Source organism: Cygnus atratus, chromosome 14 (genome assembly GCF_013377495.2).
Source record: "Cygnus atratus isolate AKBS03 ecotype Queensland, Australia chromosome 14, CAtr_DNAZoo_HiC_assembly, whole genome shotgun sequence".
NCBI lineage: Eukaryota > Metazoa > Chordata > Aves > Anseriformes > Anatidae > Cygnus > Cygnus atratus.
Genome location: NC_066375.1, coordinates 13,397,749 through 13,410,428, shown reverse-complemented (window position 1 = coordinate 13,410,428; position 12,680 = coordinate 13,397,749). Strand labels below are relative to the sequence as shown.

At 45.0% G+C, this 12,680-nt stretch overlaps 1 protein-coding gene across 1 annotated transcript in view; it reads left to right on the top strand.

Moving 5' to 3' along the window:
* Positions 1 to 12,680, top strand: part of CTNNA1 (catenin alpha 1) — a 115,989-nt gene that overhangs the window by 45,731 nt on the left and 57,578 nt on the right.

Here is a 12,680-nt window from a genome sequence, read left to right as displayed (position 1 = left end):
ATGCATGTAAAGTATGATAAAAACTAAAATATTTCAAGGCTTTTACAATGACTTTGGGTGTAAGCTTCAGACTGCTTTTCATACTTCTGGATATATCTATTAGTTCGTGTAATTCACAAAGGGAAAACTTGAGATATTCTTTAGACTAGGTTACTAATTAACATAAAAATGAAAAATTAAGCCTGTAAAAAAGAGACTCCACGGTAGCAGATTACTCACCACCCCCAGCAGCTGTCTTGTGGCTCAGCAGCACTTTGTCCCTCTGATTTGGTATTCTGGGATGTTATCCCCATCCATCCTTCCATGCCGATCTACCCAGCGATACTGCAAGTGAGACGAATTGACCTGTGTCCAAGCTAAACTAGTTGTCATTCAGCAAACCCGCTGGTGGGGAAACAGCCGTAAGTATTGACAAAATATTGTGCTGCCCTCCTGGAGCTCGTCCGCTGTCAGTCGAGGGCGGTTTGGATCAGGCCTCGCCCGACGGCTGTGCAGTCAGAGGTGGTCCAGCGCAGTTCTCGTCTGCAAGGAGGAGCTCTCCAGGGCTAAAACAGAGCTTTTAGCAGCAATTTGGGTACTTCTCTGAGCTCTGAGCAGACCCACCTCGTAAAGCTGCAGAGAGTTTTCTTTTCGCTACAGAATGGTGCCGATTCACCAGTTTTGCATTGCACGTTGTCTTTTTCTTTTTGCTTTCTGCTGGATTGAGGGAGAGCTGGGCTTGAAGCCCTGGTCCAGGAGGAGAACCCCCCCCCTCGGCTTAGCACAGCAGGGAGCAGCCTGAGCCTGGCATCCTGAGCACTCACGGCAGGGGAAGGGCGGTGGGGAGAAGGAAGGAATACAACAGGTCTGCAAACTCACTTGGAGGTGCAGTAGGGCACTGAGCCCACTGCAAAATAACCTCTTTGCAGCTGGAGTCCTGTAAAGTAGAGCTTGGGTGCCTCTCCTTCCTACCTGGTGACTGGATGTGAACTGATGGAGGCGTCCAGGGAGGATGGGTGGGGAAGGAGTTTGCTGCTTGAGGAGGGGTGGGGGAAGCCTGCCAGATTTAACCAGTTTCAAGTTAGAGCCTTGCAGTCTGGCTGTCATAGCTCAACTGGAAAATGTTTGTACTTAGTACCTTGAACCTCTTGCATTTTGCAGAAGATTCTGGATGTGCTGGGTTGAAATCTTGCTTTTAGAGGTTGTCCTAACTCTGCCTCAGTCCTGGTTTTGCCCCTGAATCATGATTTCATGTAAACTAGGAAAACTCAGTTTTAGTGTGCTATACTGCCCATCTCAGCTTTCTTTTTGGCTTTTAAGGAGATGAGGATGCACGCTGAGACAGGTTGACTTTCCTAGCATTACTTCTCATCTGTATGGCTAAATGTTTTTGCCTCCGTGGTGGAAATGTGTTGCAGAGGTATAGAGCCTGTATGTATGTTGTTACGAAACCCATGCCCTTGACTTCTTTAGATATGAGAATAAGCCTCAAGTGAAGACTAACTCCATTACCTGGTAAAGCTCTTTCGCAAACATTTTGTACCAGTTTAATCTGTTCTATTTTCCAAACCAGAGATCTTTTTCATCTCTTCCCCTCCTCCCCAAGATCAGTAGTGAATATAATGGTAAAAAAAATTACTTTGTGCTGTCGCAATATCATTTTTCCCTCAAGAAATAATACATCGATAGCACTGCACAGTAATTTTAAAGCTTTGATTTCACCTTTGCTTATAGGAGCGCTTGCTCAGTTACTATTGCCTGTGAAGACATTTGAATGAAACTGGTAGTTACCCGTGCAGCTGGAGCACAAGTAGGGTTTGTGTGTGCGGATGTACGTACAGGTTAGTTATTTAGGAACTGGGCTCCTGCCTGGGCTTGGAATGAAACTTGCCACTTCACGTGAAGAGATGAGCTGCTTACAAACCAGCCCTGTGTCTGGTGGTGAGCCAGCCCTAGTATTTTCCAGTGCTTCCAGCATTGCCCTTGAGTGGCAGTTCTAGAGCAAGGTACATGGGATTAGGAATGGGTTTTAGCCTGGGGTGGTCCTGAAGATTTTGGTGAGCTGCCGTTAAAGATAAAATGTTGTGAAATTTGGTAGACGAGTAACTAGTATGTTCTCCTGATTTTCCTGTTAGGGAACAGACTGTGCAAGAGTAAAACCGCAAATTGTAGCGCTCAGATGAGGAAGTAAGACTTCCAGAGCATTTTACGTTAATGGAAAGACTACAAATATGTTACTAATTTGAAATATCTGTTTCAAAGGCAGTAGAATGCTTTTGATAAAAGATAATGGTAAAATAGGCCTTTCCCAATGCATTGAATTTGAATTTTTTTAAAAACTTGTCAAAACATAAATCTATCTATGTAATGGCCTTGGAAGAAGCTGTTTTAATAATCAAAAAAGTTCTTTTTTCTGCTCAGAATGTGTTTTTTGAGTCAGTTCACAGAAACCTATTGTCGTTTATCACATATTGTGCTTTGTCTGTGAGCACTATTTGTCAAGTATGTGGTCTTGTTACTTAGTCCGAATCCTTTCACTAGTTTAAAACATGTCTTGCATAAGCAAATGTAGGAAACTCAATATAAACAAAACCCAAGATAAAAATGAGTAATGGTTTAGCACAGTTTACCCACTTAAAGCAGGGTATGGCAACTAGCAACACTTAGGCTGGCTGGAGGTTTAGGTGACCAGGAAATATCCAAGGTGCAGGACAGATGGCCTGCAGCCGCTAACAAGTAAAAAGCTTGGAAAAAGGTGGTTGTGAAGTAGGCACACAGTCTAACCAGACATAGGTTAGGGTAAGATATAACCAGATTTGGTTTACACATGAAAATAACATGAAGTTATTGATTAACATAATATTAGAGGAGTCTGGTACCACGATTACATCTCTGTGCTGTGTGCAGGTCCCCATCAGCTGAGGCACAAACCCTTCTACAGACTGAATCGCTGGAAGCTTTGTCTGTACTGCCTAGGAGAACTTCCTTGCTATTGATTTTTTTTTTTTTTTTGAGACTTAACTTTTGATTTTTAAATGTTATTTGCAGTTAGTACCCCAGGGTCACTGGTTGTCTACACTTTGTGTTGTTTCATGTGCACTTTACTGTGTCACATCTCCGTTACAGTTTTTATGCGTTCCTTACGTGTATAGAATTAAGTATTTTAGGGGAATGGAGTGGTTGGGTTGTTTCATTATTTACCTAATCTCACTTTTTTTGAATGGGTCCCTCTGCTTTCCTGGGTTCCCAGCTGCAGTCTGACGGTCAGCGAGGACGGACTACGTTGCTATCCCGACTGTTACGGTGCGGGCTGCGGTCAGGGGAGTTGCAGTGAGCAGAAGGAATGTGCTGTGATGTAGTTAAGTTTGCATAAACAACTGAAACTGTTTTTTGCTGATGATCACTTACTAATTTGCCTGATGAAGATGACTGGTTTCGAATAAATGGACAGTGAAAATAGGTGTCCGAGAGTTCCTCTTCTGATGATGCAGCTTTACTTGGGCTTATTTAAGTGATAGAGAGCCCACTGAGAAGAAGAAAGCATTCAGCACTCTAATAGCACTGGCTCATCTGAATGTAGTATAAAACTTTTTCATGTGTCTCTGGACACTCTCATTGGCACGCTTTGTCAAATTAATTGTTGTCCATGGACAGTTGTAGATATGAAGGGGTAATATCCCTGAAATTTATCTGTGTGCTGCACTGGAGTAGTTCTCCGCTTCGTCAGTGCTTTCATTTGTCTTCAGTGTTTTACAGCGTGCTGTCAGGTGGCTGTTAGTCACGGGAAGATCCCCCGAGTCGTCTTGAGCTGTGTCAGAGTACGGCACGGAGCGCTTCCAGGTCTGCACGTAATGCTGCTGTGGGTGTGCGTGCAGCTGCAGCACGTCGGGACCTCGCTGCTCCTCAGGGGGGTTGTGCTGTGCCGGCTCCTGCTGGTGAGGGTAGCTCTGCAGTATGGGAGCAGAGCCTTGAATTCATTCCACAAACGCTTCTCCAATTTGGAACAAAGTGGTGGTTTTCTCCAGGTTCCAGATCTGTCAACAAACGTCTGTGCTGCCAGTGAATCCGAAACGTGGCATGGAAGAGGCGTCACAGCTTGTTCGGCACTTCCCCGTGCTGAAGCGGTATTTCGGATGCAGCGTGTGGCCCATAGATACCTGGAATGCCTGGCTCCTGACCGCATTGTTGCGGACTGTGTGGGTGTCCAGTTAGTTTAGCTCTGGGCAGCAGATGTCCCTAATCCAAAGGAATGACACATTTCAGCTGCTCTGAAGTAGAGAATTACTCTCCGCTTACAGGCAGACTAACGCTTGGCAAAAGTTCGCTACGTACAGCACACTGAGCATGTTGCTTCGTGCTGTCAGTAAAGGACAGACTGGAAAGTTAGCTGTCACCGTAACCTACAGGAACTTGCCGGAGGTGCAGTACTTTTTGTTTTCCTCAGGACTGTGGTGGTGTGTTAGATGCAGTGCCTGCCGCTGTACTTTTTTCCTGTAGTCCAGCCTAATCAAATGTCTAACCGTAACCTTTTTAAGTTTCTGGTGTCTTAGGAGTAGATGCTAATTGCAGGAAAAAGGCATCTGTCATACAGTCAGCGCTCCCTTATTTCCAAAGTTTCACAGCTGCCATGGTGCTGATAGATGTCCCAGAGCTAAGTCGGTCATCTGTAGAGAAGAATATAAACGAGAGGTGGCTTTCTCTGCCTGCCTACCCTGTGGCTGTTAAATTCCTGAAGGTCTGAACCCTGAAAGTATGCACTTGATACCCATACAGCTTCCAGTTATTGAAAGGAGGGAGCAGTCTTGGCAGCCCGTGCCCCATCTCTGGCAGCAGCGTCCCAGTTTTCCGCTCCCGCCAGGTGCTGAGCTGGGTGACACCTTCCTGTCCTACCTGGGAAGGCAGTGGCACGGCCGTTTCCACCTTCAGGACTGCCTGGAAAGATTGAAGAGGAATTCCTTCACTATTAAATTATTCAGCCAGAATTTCAAGTATGGAGTAAATCCTAAGCCTCTGTAGACCTTGGCACAACAGCTGTGGCTGTTGGTTTGGGGATGCTGTGCTTCAGGGCTGGGCTTGATCAATAAATAGTTCCACGTCTTTACCCAGGCATCTTGTCTTATGCTAAGGGAAAACATAGATGGTGCTTCATCTCCCTGCTCTTTAAATGAGAGCTGGGGGGCTAGGCAGAGGGCCTTTGCAGCGAGCCCCGCAGCGTGGCTTTCCCACCTTGCGAGTTTGTTCCTGGCTCTTCACGTGCTGAGGATGCGCCCGCTGCGCGGCTCCTCCTGGGGCAGGAGAGCCGACTCGGTGAGCTCAGCGCCGATTTACGCCGAGCTGAGTGCTAACAAAGCTTCCGGAAGTGTCTTCACCGGAGGGGAATGCGCACGTGCTTTCCTGTTGCGAGCCATTGTGCCACGTCTTCGGTGACGGGAGCTCATTTACAGTCTGCGTCCTGATCCCTTTGCCCATATTCCCGCTGCTAACAGATTGGGTCATTATTAGCTTTAGTAAGAGCTCTATTAATACGACAGTTTTTCTTCTCTGAAAGATTAAAATCTTAAGGTGGTATCAGGGTTGAAGGAGTCTGTTTGAGGGCAGGAAATGGTAGTCCCAGTTAACCAGCACATGGCTTTTGAGACAGAGGTTCAGGGCGTGTGATGGATTATTTAGGAGCTAGAGGAGAGAGCAAATAGCTCATAATAAAAGTACTTACTGCAGGGCTGAGCTGGATTTCATTTTCACACTCTTCTCAATATTTTTAGCTCTTTGCTATCATATAAGTAGCACTACTTCTTGCAATAAGCTTTTCTGCAATATTTTGTACACTTCATAAAGGATATTTCTGTAGCTGTATGGTTGGGAAGCATCTTGGAAGGACCTTTCTACTTGAAATGCGTTTCCTGTATCTAGTGCTGGCTTTAATCTCATGCGGTCTCACAAAACCTGTTCTACCTATTAAATATGCAGTAAAGCTGTTCTGTTTGGTAGAAGATTGTATGTTTAAACAGCAGAAGTCCTCGTCCTCGTTGCTCTTGTATTTTAAAATTAAAAATTCAGCTGCCATGCTACCTTCGGATTCAGAGCCATTAGAATGGATTTTTCAGATTTATTCTTCTGAATATAATACAGAAAATTAATTGTTTTTGACTGTAACGAATTGACCCATTCATTATTTAGGAACCTTCTTGATGGATGAACGTTTTCTGCTTCCAGACTTTTCATGAAATAAGGCTGCTTTATAAATTGATATAAACATAATACACCCATGTCAAACAGTGGATGCACAGCACCCTTTTTTAGGGGAGAGAATTGGGAGAGAAAAATAAAAGCGGTTTGTCTAGTTTGTCTAAGTATTCAGCATACAAGTAGTAGAGTCTGCTGGGAGAAAACAGGATTAACTTGCTTGAACTGCATTTAAAATAATTCCGTATTTTTAAAAGGAGGATGTACTAGTTTCTTAAAATGCCCTGGTGGTGGAGAATACCACTTTAGTTTTGTGTGCATGTGCCACATATTGTAGGGATGACCTTGTGTTGGGCTCGAGATGGACAACCAGACACTGCTCTGGTCTCTGCTCAGCTCCTTGCTGTGCTTGTGATGCTGGTTCAGAAGTTCTCAAATGATCTTTGTGTGTATTTAAGTCTTGGGTCTCAACCTTTTTAACAGGTTAAGAAAGATGAAAAAAAAAAAAAAAAAGAATTCGTAAGACCTTACTGGTTAAAAACAGCAGAAGAACTAAAATATTTTGGTTACCTTTAAGCCTGGAAGTGTTTGCTGAATGCCCTCAGTAGCCAAACCTCTTCAGTCATTCAGCACAGAAACAAAGGCGGAATTTAGTGAATGAGGCAACTGCAGTCAGTTTTTGTTTCATGGGATAATTCCCAGAGCACAGGGCTCTTGATGTCAAATATGACAGGTAAAGCTTATAATAGTACAATTGTTTTCCTACTACCTAACGGTAATGAAACTGTTGACAGGGAACAATTTAATAAAGAACCTTTTCTTAGGAACATAACTTGAGGCTTTTATGGGCACATCAATGCTTGCGCCGAGCCCTGTCCCTGGCCTGCCCGCCTGCTGGGAGGAGGCGGGCGGCGCTCGCCTGGGTGTGCTTCAGTTCCCAGTCCGTTTGTGCAGTCCTCTCTGGCCAGATTCTTGAGTCTCAATTTTTTTTGCAGTTGTCTTAACACAGCCTACGTTTAAAAGCTAGCTGCTAGGGATGTTGATATTTCCTTGTTACTAATTGGTTTTAAGAGTTTTGCGTAGTATTTTCTGAGCATCATTTTTTTCCTTATGCATCCTGCCTTTCCTTGTGAAAGCAAATGGCTTTGCGTTTTAGAAAGACGGCCTTTGTCTTAAAATTGATCTCTTTGAATGTTTAAGCAAATAGATTTATCATGTGCTGCTTTGAAGTATGAGAAGGATTTGAGGAGTGGTTAGCCAGCTGGCATTGAGAACCTAGGAGAATTTGTTGTAGCCAAACCTTTTGCAAAAGAAAAATGCAAATGCAGCTCAGGCTCAGTTACTAAACTGACTTTAACAGGCAGTTCAGTGCATGTAGTCACCTTAGCACATCCTGAAACCCCTCCTTTTCTACAGCTGTTATATCAAGTCTGTTGGGTTGTGTCTGTGAACTTGTCACTTGTCTACATGAGAAATTTTCCTCGTGCTGTTGAAGCACCGTGACTTTGAACACCGTGTTCATTACAGGAGCCCGCATAAAGGACACTCGTCAGGGAAGTGCAGCCCGGCGTGCTTCCTGGGCTGCTGCAATTCAAAGCCGGGACGATGTGCTGCTCGTTTGACATCTCTAAGTGGTAGGGGTCTCATGTCCCTGCGCATCTCCTGGCAGGACGGGGCAGTCCCACTGGACCTGCCGCACTCCAGCTGCTGCCCTACCAGGGACCGAGGGTCTGCGCTCCTTCCCCTGCTGTGTGAGCAACTCCTGCTAGTCAAGAGAGCTCTGCTTCCTGCAGTGAAGCAGCAAGGCCCATGTGTGATGCGGTTCCAGCAAATGGACCAGGCCAAACGTGGCGTGGCAAATGTCTGAGACGTGATGGATGTAGGCTGCTCTTAGTGTAAGAGAGCTTTGGGCACCTCTATTTGGAAAAGGAGGAAGAAAGAGGCGAATTCAGTTTTACAGTATACACAATTTTAATAACAAAATCTTTCTGTACACTGCACTTTTTAACTCCATTTTGCTCCATTACTTGTACCCCCTCCCATCAGGAATCGGCTCGTTAACCATAACTTAATTACAGTGCGCATAGGACTCTTAATCTCTGGTTGCCACGCTGGTAGAATAGTTCACTCACTAATGTTTTCATGATGGTGAAAAGAAAAAGTGTATTGTTTTTTGTCCTTTTTTGTTTAAAAAAAAAAAAGAGTAGTTGAAGGCTAGCAGTTTCAGTGTGTACATCACAGGTGCACAAGCCATGTGGTGCTTTGCCCTTAAATCACACAAGTTTTGCCCTGTCTGAGGCCAGTTTATATCCATCAAAGCTTCTGTCACCTCTCCCTAGATCCCTCTCTCAGAAGGTTTTTATACCAGACACGAAGTGCTGTGTTCCCAGCTGACTCTGAGATGATCTCCAGGCATCCCGCCAGCACGGTGCTTAAAAAGCCTGGCACCGCTCTCAGTGCTTGGGACTCTGCAGCACAGAGGGGCACGGGGAGGGAGGGCAGAGCTGCTGCTGGGCACTGCCTCTGGGTTTTGCTACTGTTCCCTTGCTTGTTCTTCTTTCTGGGGGAGGAGATGTGCCATGTACCTTCCTGAACTCTTAATTTTTATGGGAAGCTTAAGATGAAATTCAGCTTTCTGGGTAGGTTTCATAGGTCTGAACAGATGCATTTTAATAGCTGTGCAGCTCGCAAAATTAAATCAACTTTATTTTCATTAAAGTAGTACAGAAATAAACCCAGGCACATTAAAAAACAAGCGTGTAGTGCAGATTTCTGATTAAAGCCACCGGATGTTTCTGTTGTACATGTCAGCAGTAGGGGGCTGTCTTCGAAGAGGCATCATGGGACGGGGGAGCTGAGACGCTGGGGATGCTTGCAGGCCGGGCCTAGCTCTGCAAAATCGGTAACTTCTGCTTGGGGGAAAAGCAAAACAACCGAACATCGATATGGTGGCATTAATCGTGCTTCCTCCTGATAGGAAACGGGAGCTCTGCTGCCGCTAGCAGAGGAGCGCTTCAGTCGGAGGCTCAGCGCTAACCCGTTTTACTCCTGATCAAGTAATTCTTAGTTGTGTGCATTTAAACGATGATCTAATGCAGAGCGACTAACGAGAGGGGAGCTGAAAGCATTAATTCAGACCTGTTCCAACACGATGACTCAAAAATGGAGCTTGTGCTGCTGGGTTTGCATTTCACTGACACAAGGATGGGGAGGAGGAAGCGGTGGAAATCAGTGAGGCTGGAGGAGGTCTTTGGGTGGGACAGGCATCTTAGAGCAGGGGAACGAGTTTTTCTTTCTAAAAGGCCCTGAAGGCTTGAAGATGCTGTGCCAGGAGGTGGTGAGGCACCTGTAGTGCCACTTAGGATCTGTAGAAACTGAGGCTGTACAACAGAGATAATATTTGGGGAGAACAATTTAACAACCTCTTGTTGTCAGGCACCATTCATACAGGAATACCGATAACTTAAGCCAAATCATCCTGGTTCCTGTTCCCTAAACAAGGCAATTATTACAATCCCCTCTTTGGAAGAGTCACAAGCCATTGCGAATGGAAGACAGTGACTTAAAAATGAATAAATAAAACAAGAACTAACAGCCTCTTGTGGTGCTCTTGTGTAGAATGATGGCTTTCCCTGCAATTTGCTGTCCCTCCCAAGGGAGTTCCAGTTGACTTTGCTGCTCATGTTTTTGACATCCTGCGGGTTTTACTGTACCCGTTACCCTAAACATAATGTTTATGGACTTACTTTATTTATGCCTGGAACTTGGCTACCAAATGGTTTGGGAAATGGCAGATGTGAGCCATGGCATTTGGGAGAGTGGCTCTGCGTTAGCGCGTCGTACAGGGTTGGGGGTCTAAAATTGAGTGGTGCCGCGTGAGGCTGCACCTGCAGGCTTGCTGCCCATCAGCCCATGGAGCCCTGCGGGACCAGCTGGAGCTGGTGGGGGAAAGCGTCTGGGTATCTGGTGGGTTCCTCTTGAAGGCAGAGGAACAGAGCTGTAAAGCTGAGAAGATTGGTACGAGCGGCTTACAGCTGGGCTGGGACGCAGAAGAGGATTGAACCAGCATTGCCTGTTGGCTGGAGCACCTGTCTGTACTCTTCTTGGGCGGAATTGCAAGGTGATAAGGATGGAGAGGACTTTGGGGGCATTGGGAAGGCATCTCCTGGGCGCCCTGGTGAAGGAGGATTGGGTTGGTACCTTTCAAACAGCCCTGCAGCGGGTGGCTGGGCGCGGAGCAGCAGGGGGGAGTTCCCTCCAGCACGCCGCTGGGGGCACCGGGCTCGGTATGGCCGCCTGCCGGGTGGTGCGGGTGGGGTAAGATCTTTTGGCTGCCAGCATAAATAATGAGCTCAGTCCTAACTCTGTCTCTGCTGGTGCCTACATGGGAGTCGGTCCCCGGAGCGTCTGCTCCCCAGTTTTCCAGCACAGACCGCGGGGTCGGCTGGCACGAGGCAAGGGGCTGGCGCTGCACGTGGTCTGCCCAGCCCCAGCAGCAGCCCGGGCCAGAGGGAAGAGCTGCGAGCACCTGCTGGTGGTAAGGAATGAAGCAAGGCTCTCTGCAAGCAGCTACATGCACAAAGTTTTTGCGTCTGTCACCTTAGGTCTGGCCTTTTTGGATCTCGTGGGATTTTATCATAGGGGCTATTTCCTCATTGCCCACCTGCCTCGCCAGATTTATTGTACTAAAATCTGTAATTGACTTCCTGGAAGGGATGTAAATTGGCTCATCATGTTATAAACAGTTAAGGGGGTTCAAAGTTATCTTTATGGAAAACCACAGTCTTCGCTGAACCTCTTCTATTAAAGTACAGAGTCACAGGAAGTAAACAAAAATATTTGTTTTATAATAAGGGCACTGTATGTAAAAGTAAAGTGATGCAAATTAATATCTTCAAAACCAGTAATTGAAAAAACCTTTATGTAAAATCTGAACAGAAGTCACACTTATCTTGCTATAATTGCCTTGGACGAATTCATTTCACAATAAAACATCAAACTGTTGTATAATTGCACCCTAAATACCTCACTAAGTGGTAATACGGATATATAAAAGCAGAGTGAAATAGCAAACAGATTTTTATGCAGTGATTTTCTGTTTAAAAAGTTTGCGGAATAGTTTAGTACAACACAATTAGCATACTGTAATTACTGATTTGTTCAAGGTATGTCAACACTGTGAGGAATTTCTCTTCATCTGTGTTTGCTGGTAATCGTTTAACACTGCAGCATTGGACACAACACGGTTTTTAGTTATACATACATGTATATATATATTTAAAAAAAAATAAGCCATCCCTCTGGTCCTTTGAACTTTGGTTAGAATGTTTACAATATTTGAGCAGTTGACTTAAAAATAATGTCATCCTTTGCAGCCCCCCCGCCCGCCCACCCCCGTGGCATCTCTGTACCACTGTCGCTGCATAGATCTGCAAGTATTTACATATAATTTCAGAATATATTATAAATAGCAATATGGTACTTCTGGCTAAAGAAATCAAATTGCTCCTTAGGAATGAGGTGCGTGTGTGTGTATATATATATTTATATATGATTTTTAACGGCATACTAGTTTAGATTCTGTCCCATATCAAGTAAGAAACGAAACATTTTTCAGTGAACTATTCTATAAACTAATTATGTCGTCCTAACTTATCAGAAGGTACGTGGTTTTGAATTGGTAATTACCTTGAATTTTGGAAGAGGAGGACAAGTGAGAGCTTATATTACAGGGGCTAATTCTGTCTCCAGAGAAACCAGTGGAGTTAGTGCATGAAAATAGCTTCCAGGCAAGAGGAAGCCTCAGCCGGGGGGGCAGCGGGGGGACAAAGAGAGGTTTCTTCCTTCCTTCTCTCTCTCTTAACCTCGCAGTTGATATTTACTTTTCATTAAGAAAAACTGGCATCAAGGGTATTTACACATGAAAAGGTGTGGAAATGTTTGTTCATAGGCGTAAGTAATTAGGCTGAATTCATGAAAAGCATTATCCAGTCAAACCAGAGATCCAATGCGATTTAAATGCCTTTAATATTTAGAATCGATCACATCGTACCGAGCCTTCCTAATTAAGCAGTGCTGGCTACTTTGCAAGCGCCTGAAGAGTCTTCCTGATTAATTTGTGATCGTGTGACCCGCTCTTGTCTGTATTTGCTGTGAGCTTTAGCAAGGTACGTTTAAGCAAGCCAAACTATGAATATGGAGGTAGGAAAACTGTATTTAAAATAAATTCACCGGTCCCCAATGCATCGAAATCCCCACCTGAACATTTGTTACTTTTTTTTTTTTCCCCTCTCTCCCCTTTTTACTCTCGAGTGGAAATGATCAGAGGAGGAAAATCTTCCTCCAAGTCTGTCTTTTAAAGTGAGCTGAGCCAGCTGGGATGTTTGGGATCGTACAGCTGCAGGCAAACAAATGCAGTGTATGTTCCTCTGCAGATCTCTGTACAGATACCCAATCTCCTTCCACTCGGGCTGTTTTCATTAGAAAAAGTAGAATATGGAGACTCCGGTATAAATGTT